Here is a 9,668-nt window from a genome sequence, read left to right on the forward strand (position 1 = left end):
TCAGCCATCAAAGGGAAATGAGATTAGTGATCAATGGGAGACAAATATGCAATCAAAATCAGTCAGCAGCATTTTTTTGGAGATAAAGTGATTGGGTGGGAGGATTTAAGGATAATTGATAATTATTTTTTGTCTCAAAAAAAAATGAGTTTAGATCTTCATTTTAAGGGACAATAAAACGATGTCCTTTCCAAGGACTTTTTTCCAGAACAACAAGGCTTTGATTTTTTCCAAAATATTTTTTCCAATGACTACTCTGATGAAAAATTTTTAAAATATACCATACATGAAATCTTTTTCAAGTGAACGTAGTTTTCTGGAAAATATTGGGTTCAGATCTAAATTCTGAACATTAAATTGGACATCAATAAATTTTTTATATCCTAACCTCAATCTGAAGTGTTTACTTGTTTAAATTTAATTTGATGATCAAACGTGGATTTTTTAAGAAATATATTTTCCAAAAAATATTTCCAAAAGCCAATCAAGCATGGTCTCAAAAAAATATTTTTTCCAAGGATCAATCAAAAGTGGATTTTTAACAAATATTTTTTCAAGAGCCAACAAGCATGGGCTTTTTTAGGGACCATGTTGTTCCAGGGACAAATCAAACATGGATTTTTTAGGAAATATTTTTTTCTTAAGATCCAATCTAGCATGGGCTTTATTTTAAAAAAATATATTTTTTCCAAGGACCAATCAAATGTGGATTTTTTAATAAATATTTTTTTTAAGCCTAGGCTTTTTTCAGGAACATTTTTTTCCAGGGAAAAATCAAGTTTTTTTTTCAAAAATATTTTTCCAAGGACTGATCAAATTTAGGTTTTAACAAAAAAATATTTTTCTAAGACCCAACAAGCATGGACTTTAAAAAATATATATTTTTGCAGGGACAAAACAAACGTGAATTTTTTATGAAATATTTTTCTAGGCTGGGTTTTGTTAACGGAACCTGTTTTACCAGGACCAATCAAATGTGGAGTTTTTATTTTTTTCTGGGGTAAATCTTATGTGTTTTTAATATGTTTTCCAAGGACGCTCAAACGAGTATTTTTTAAAAAGTTTTTTTTTCCGGTGAATTTCCTACCTAAATTAAAAAAAAAAAAACAAATAAGCAAAGGGTATAGTCGTGCAGGGCCGACCATATTATAAAACAACACTACTATATGTTAGAAGCACCCTTATGTACAAGTCCATTTTGGAAGATTTCGCTTTTGAAATTATATCACGGAGCACTGCCCAGATATTAGCCTTAGCATTTTGACCAGGGACATTTGCCCAATATTTACGCACTCCGTCGCGCTGTTAGTTGTTGGTGTCCATTTAACAATTTAATTGCGTGATCACGAAATTTGTTCCGTTTTTTTTTGTTCATTTGGACCCCGCGATCATTATTAAGGAATATTTTTGTTTCAATGGAAATGTCATTTCCAAGGAAGTGAAGTTCTTAAAAATATTTTTGTCCAAGGATGTGGATTTCTTTAAAATTTTATTTTAAAGGATATTTTATTCCGAGCCATGAATTTGTTAAAATAAATCATTGTTTTCGAATACCAAAAGAATCTGAAAAAAAACATGTTCTTGGACACGTTCTTGGGTACTTTTTTCGAAGATGTTGAAATTTCCAAAGGATTGTTTAAAGTTTTTTTGTAAAAATCAATAGAATCTGAAGGACATTTTTTTCCAAGGACTAAACATTATTAAGGAATATTCTTTTTTTAAGAAATATTTCTTTAAAAACAGACTTGTTTTTTTAAGGAACGATGAAAGAGAAAAAAAATATTTTTTTTATGGAATATATTTTTTCAAAGACTAAACATTGTTAAGAAAAATTTTTTTCTATGGAAATGTTTTTCCAAAGACTTGAATTTCTGAAAGAATATTTTTTCCAAGGATGTGGATTTCTATAAGGTTTTATTTTAAAGGATATTTTATTCAGAGCTGTGAATTTTTTAAAATATATATATATATATATATATATATATATATATATATATTTTTTTTTTTTTTTGTTCTCAAAGTCCAAAAGAATCTGCATTATTGAAAGAACATTTTTTCCAAGGACGTAAATTTTAAAGAATATTTTTCCAAGGATGTAGACATTTTAAGTCCTTTATTCTATAGATGTTGAAATTTTTAAAGTTTTTTTTCCATCTGAATGATGGGGATTTTTAATAAAAAAATTATAAAGCTAATATACCAAAAAAGTTGGCTATTAATTTTTACAGAACCCAGATGCTAATGATTGTTTTTTCTGACCAAAGATGACACGAATTAAAAAAAACTAAATCTTATAATTCCATGGAGAAATGTTTAAAAATTTCGTAGGCCACAAATGCATTTTAATACACTCAGCCATATGGCTAGATATGTCATTTAATAGGGCCAAAGCATGCCTCATCGGAATAACGGTTTTAGAACCGAAGTTTAGACAAAATCCGTTTCAGGACATTTGGAGTCCGCTCGTCCATCTGTCTGGCTGCTGTGTCCGATAACTCTCAAAGGGAGCATCCGTTTTGGCTCAAAAATGGTAAATCGTAACATTATTATCAAAGTTAGATCGACTTCGAAGATGGGTAATATCGGTCCTCTCCTTCTGGTACCTCCTCAACAACAGGTCAAAATTTGTAAAAAATATTTTACTCTACAGAAAGAGAAAGGATGCTCCGATTTTGATCCAACTTTACAAATTTTTATATTTGCATTAGTGCTACGTCAGGTGCAAAAATGGACAAACCACTCCATCAAGTATCTACCCCACAAAAGGTCAAAAATTTTTTAATAATTATAACTCTTATAAAATGTGATGTATGAGTCCGATTATCTTCAAATTACACAGCACGATATTTTTATTAACACAAGGTCTGGTGTGGAGAAGCTCATAAAAAGCAAAAATAACATTCGTTTCCATTCAGACTTGGCCCATCTCAATATTTCCATCAACACAAAGTTATAAAGATGGCAGAGATTGAACCATTTCTTCTGATACGTCCCCCACAAAGGGCCAAAGTTTTGAATAATCAAAACGATTATAAAATCCGAAATAAGCATCCAGTTCTGTTCATGTTTCACATATGGCATTATTTCTACTAACACAAAATCTGCTGTGAAGATGGGATACATCGATCTACTCTGGTCTGATCTGGTACCTCCCCCACGAATGGTAACATTTTTGAATATCCATGAGGCTCCATAAAATAGAAATTGTGATTGCTGACAACAAAAGACTTAAGACACAAACTTCCAATAACAAAGCTCTTAAGGGAGAGAGGTAGAGATAGAGAGAGAGAGAGAGAGAGAGAGAGATAGAGCAAGATAAAAGCATGTTTGTGTCTTAAGTCTTTTGAAGCCTTTAAATTCTCATTTATTTTTTTGTCCATAAAATAATTTGATAATTTGTGGACCTCAGAAGGCCAAACATTGTTTTCATAATCTAAAATATTTTGTAGGCCTCATAGGTCAACGGACATTTTTCTATAGCCTTTTGTACATCAAAAGTGCCTCAGGCGACGATAATTTTTTTCTATGTCATATTCTAGGTCTAGAGATCGACACAACTGCTTTTCACAGAGTTTTTTTGGCCTCATGGGGCCATATTCATAAACTTTTGTAGACCTTAGAGGCCTATGTGAATTTTTATACCCTCCACAATACATAGTAGGGAGAGTATATTAAGTCCGTCATTCCATTTGTAACTAATCGAAATAATCATTTTAGACATAACAAAGTATATATATTCTTGATCAGCGTAAAATTCTAAGACGATGTTCTGTCCGTCCGTCACACAGTAAATCAAAACGAATTAAGATAGGAAGCTAAAATTTTGCACAGACTTTTGTCTCAAGTTCGAAGATGGGCTATATCGGTTCACGATTTCGTATAGCCCTCATATAAAGGTACCCCCCGATATTCGGTATTTTGATGATTTTAGCCACATTTTTTAACGAAATTGTCCGAAAATTCACACAAGGAGTTCCTTGTGAGAACTTTATCACCTGGAAGAGGATTTTCTATATCGGTCTACGATATCGTATAGCTTCCATATAAAGGTACCCCCCAATATTCGGTATTTTGATGATTTCAATCAAATTTTTTAATGGAATTGTCTGAAAATCCACAAGAGGAGTTCCTTGTGAGTACATTACCCCCTGGAAGATATATATGTATATAGGTCCACGATATCGTATGGGCCCCATACAACGGTACCCCCCCCCCCCCCGATATTCGGTATTTTCATGATTTTTGCGATGTTATTCACCGGAATTTTTTCAAATTTCGTACATAAAGTTCGGAACAGTTACTACTGGCTATGACAGAAATTACTTATGCAGGATCATATCTTCTTATAGAACCATATAACGGTTTTCATTTGAGCGGTATTTTTTTAAATTTTTCAAGTTTCTTCAAATGGTGGAGGGTATAAAAAGTACGGCCCGGCCGAACTTAGCTGCTTTTTTACTTGTTTATATTAAAATGGTAGGCGGAGAATTGTCTATGGACCATTTTTTGCCTGAGAGAGATTTGAGGGTCACACAAATGTTATTTAAAAAATTTCTGGGCCCCATTAGCCCACGAAAATTGCATATAATGTTTTGGACCTTTGAAAGATTATTTTGTATTTTTTCTATTTTTAGAAAACCTAATCCTTGAATATTTTTAGATTTGTATTTTTAAAATAGTTACGGGGTGCATATTAATTTCCTTTTTGGCCTGGGCGATGATTTGTTTGACACATGGTTAACATGACAATGCCATTTTCAAATTTAATTGACTTTTTCAAAAAAAAAAAAATAATAGTCACGTTCAAATAAGTAACTAAAAATCCAACAACAAAAATAACAACACTTGTAAGCCAGCCAGTAAGGCATAGATATCCTATGGAGAGAGCTAGAGAGCGTTTGATATGACACACAGGGATACATGTGTTGGAAATGTGTCTGTGTGTGTCTCTAACAGTTATTGCATGGTCAGTTGGGGGTTAAAATCTCGAAATAAGAACAACAACAATAATGAGGGTTAGAATTGAAAAGAAAATAACAATAACAATGGTTGTTATTGTTTTTGTTTCAATTTATCACAAGTCATTGCGTGGAAGTCAATACCTAATCTCTTTTTCCTCTAACTTCGTAGATGAGGTATAAATACCTGCTACAGGACTCCAAGGAAGTCAGTCTAACTCAATTACTTCAACGAGCAACATTAGCCAAATATTTCAAAATTCAAGATTTGAAATGTTTGGGTTTGAGTTCGTTATAGGGAAACCATTTCCCCTCTCCTTGGAGAGAACCACACCATCAGAAAATGTTTTTGTTTGGAGATTGAATTCAAAAAAATCTCTGGAAACAAACATTGTGAGAGGTGTTTGTTTTGGAGAGAGGAGAAAGGATAGAAAGTCAGCAGTCGAAGTTCCAGTGGCCATGGCCATCTTCCAGGGGCTAAAGTGGTGCCTCCAAACCGGGGAAGAACAAGTGAAAAATTCCTTGGATTGAAATGGTAATCATTATTGACTTCTTTGCCTGAGAAAGAGAGAGAGAGAGGAAGTCTTTTCTCCTTTTGCTGTGAGATGTCCATAGCTCCCGTTGGATGCCTCTGCTGCTGCTTAATTTTGGTTAAAAAAGCTTTAATATTCCGATGTCTTCTAAATTTATTTTTGGGAGATTTGGAAAGCCTTATTTCTTTGGCAATAGTGTTTTGAACACATTTTTGAAACGGAAACGCTTTAAACACGAGGTGCAATGCTTTACAAGAATTGATGAAATCAATTTTAAAAATATTCTAATTTTAAGAATTTTTTAATTTAAAAAAAAAATTAATTTTAAAAATGTTTATATAATTTTTAATTTTTTAATTTGTTTAATTTTTTTCTCATGATTTTTGTAAGAAAAAAATTTTGTAACAATTTTTTTGTTAGGGAATTTTTGGCAATATTTTTTTGTATTTTTTTATTTTGTGCAATATTTTTTTCTTTTACTTTTTTATTTTTTTTTAAAGAATTTGACAATATTTTTCAACATTTTTTGTCTGTGCAATATTTTCTTTTATTTCGTAGTGCCTTTTTAGTTTTTTTAAGAATCCCATGTCTTCCAATTTAGTCTTTAAGTTTTAGTTTTAATTTTAGTTTAGCCTAATCATTGTCTTCCGGTTTGTTTGTTTTGCTTGTAGTTTTCTTAGGATATAAAATGTAATTTATTTTAAGTTATATATTTAAGTTTTTAGGATTAATAATAATAAAAAATTACAAAATATATTTTTATATTTTGTAATTTAAAAAAAAAACAAAAATTTTTTTAAATTGTCTTTTTTTATTTCTTCCAACAGAAGGTTTGTTTCTTAAGTCTTTTGTTTGTTCTTTGACAAAAAAAAAACTATATTTAAAATATTTGAGGCTGGGGTTTTGAGACCCTTCAAATTATATACAAACAAGAAAAAAGCAATAAGTTCGACCGGGTCGAACTTTGAATACCCTTCACTATTTGGAACGAATTTGTAAATTTTCAAAAAAAAAAAAAAAAAAAAAAAAACAAAAAAAAAAAAAAAAAAATAATAATAATAAAATAATAATAATAATATAATAAAATAATAATAATATAATATAAATAATAATAATAAATAATAATAATAATAATAATAATAATAATAATAATAATAATAATAATAATAATAATAATAATAATACATAATAATAATAATATAATAATAATAATAATATAATATAATATATAATTATAATAATAATACTAATAATATTAAAATATAATAATAATAATAATAATAATAATTATAATAATAAAATAATAATAATATAATATAATAATAATATATAATAATAATAATTAACTAATATTAATAATAATAAATAATAATAATAAATAATAATAATAATATAATAATAATATAATAATAATAATAATAACATATAATAATTAATAAAATAATATAATAATAATAATAATAATAATAATAATATAATACTATAATAAAATAATAAATAATTAATATACTAATAACTAATAATAATAAATATAATAATAATCATTAATAATCAATAATCTATAATAATATATAATAATAATAATAATATATAATAATATATAATATATATAATAATAATAATACTACTTAATAATATATAATAATATACTAATAATAATAATAATAATAATAAATAATAATAATAATAATAATAATAATAATATATAATATAATACTAATAATAATAATAATAATAATAATAATATAATAATAATAATAATAATAATAATAATAATAATAATAATAATAATAATAATAATAATAATAATAATAATAATAATAATAATAATATAATAATAATAATATAATAATATAATAATAATAATAATAATAAATAATAATAATAATAATAATATAATAATAATATAATAATAATAATAATAATAATATAATATAATAAATAATAATAATATAATAATAATAATAATAATAATATAATATAATAATAATAATAATAATAATAATAATAATAATAATATAATAATAATAATAATAATAATAAATAATAATACTAATAATATAATAATAATAATAATAATAATAATATAATAATAATAATAATAATATTAATAATAATAATAAATAATAATAATAATAATAATAATAATAATAATAATAATAATAATAATAATAATAATAATAATAATAATAATAATAATAATAATAATATAATAATAAAATAATAATAATAATAATATAATAATATAATAATAATAATAATAATAATAATAATAATAATAATAATAATATAATAAAATAAATAAATAAAATAAAATCAATTAAAAAACTGTCTGTTGGGGTCTACAATACCTATAGGAACCTCAAATAATGAAATTTCAAACAATTCCGGTGAATATTGTTAATTAAATCGTCAAAATACCGAACATAGGGAGGTGCCCATATAGAGGGTGGCTATACGAAGACGTGGGCCATTACGAACTCTAAATACGAAATTTGAAAGAACACCGATGAATAATGTCCTTAAATCACCAAAATACCGAATATAGGGAGGTACCGTTATATGGGGGCTAAACGAAGATCTGGTCATGCAAAGACAATTTTTTGTCACAGGCTGTAGTATCTATTAGGAACTTCAAATGCAAAATTTCAAACAATTCCAGTGAATAATGTCGCTAAGATCATTAAAATATCGAATATCGGGAGGTAGTGATATATGGGGCATATACGAAGACCTAGGCGTGCAAAGACAATTTTCTGTCACAGGCTGTAGTACCTATTTGGAACTTCAAATAAGAAATTTTAAACAACTACGGTGAATAATGTAGCTAAAATCATTAAAATACCGAATATCGAAAGGTACCGCTATATGGAGGCTATACGAAGACCTGGGCCTGCATAGACAATTTTCAGTCATAGGTTGTAGTACCTATTACGAACTTCAAATACCAAATTTGAGACAATTTTAGTGAATAATGTCGCTAAAATCATTAAAATACCGAATATAGGGAGGTACTGACATATGCGGCGTATACGAAGGCCTGGACCTGCATAGACAATCTTCTGTCATAGGCTGTAGTATTCATTACGAACTTCAAATATCAAATTTGAAACAATTCATGTGAATAATGTCGCTAAAGTCATCAAAATACCGAATATAGGGAGGTACCGTTATATGGGGGCTATACCTAAGACGTGGACCTACATGACCCATTTTCAATACCAAAAGTCCTGCAGACATAATACGCATTTGAGTAAAATTTTATCAACCTACTTCATTTCATTCGGAAGCTAGAGTGATTTCTGATTCTAATGCCACGGTCGATTAATACGAGCAGTGTTTTCATCTCCCCCTGTAAAATCTTCATAGGCTCTAAATATTTTTGAATTTTTTTTCATTAAGCTCTGGTTTCTAGACGGTAGTTTAGAACAATTTTTCTGTGTCCATTTGTCACTACAAAATTTCTAAGAAAATAGTTTGAAATCATCTGAGGCCTACACAAAATGTTAGAGATAATTTTAAGGTCATCCAGTGTTTTTTCAGTTCAAGAAAATATATTTAAAAGACCCCCGAACGCTCACGAAATTATATAATTTTTTATATTTTTTTCTAAAATATTTCTTAAGCCTCTGAGGTATCCTTAAATTCTTAGAAAATATTTCGTAATTCTCGGAGCCCTGCAAAACATTTGCTGGCAATTTTTTGATTGACATACATTTTTTTACTAAATTTTCTACAACAATTTCGAAGCCTATGAAATTTGTTAGATCATTTTTATTTGTAGGTCTCTGAGGTCTATAGAATTTTATGAACATATTTTTAGAAGCCTCTAGGGGCTTTGATATTTCCATAAAAAATAAAATATTTAATGTAATTTGACCATGGAAAAAATATTCTTCAAAAAATTACTTTTGTGGGTCTCTGAAGGTCTATAGAATTTGATGATCATTTTTCCAGAGGCCTTTGATAGTTTAACGAATTCTACAAAAAATATTTAAAGCGGTAAAACCATGGAAAAATATTCTTAAAAAAAATTACTTCTAGTCTAGGCTTTGGGAAAATATTTCACAAAAATCCATGCCTACTGGGGCCTTGGAAAAAATGATTTAAAAAAAATCCAATTTTCTTTTTTTTTTTAGAAAAATATTCAAAAAATATCCATTTTTGATTTGCCCCC

The sequence above is a fragment of the Musca domestica genome, unplaced genomic scaffold (assembly GCF_030504385.1).
Source record: "Musca domestica strain aabys unplaced genomic scaffold, Musca_domestica.polishedcontigs.V.1.1 107, whole genome shotgun sequence".
Lineage (NCBI taxonomy): Eukaryota > Metazoa > Arthropoda > Insecta > Diptera > Muscidae > Musca > Musca domestica.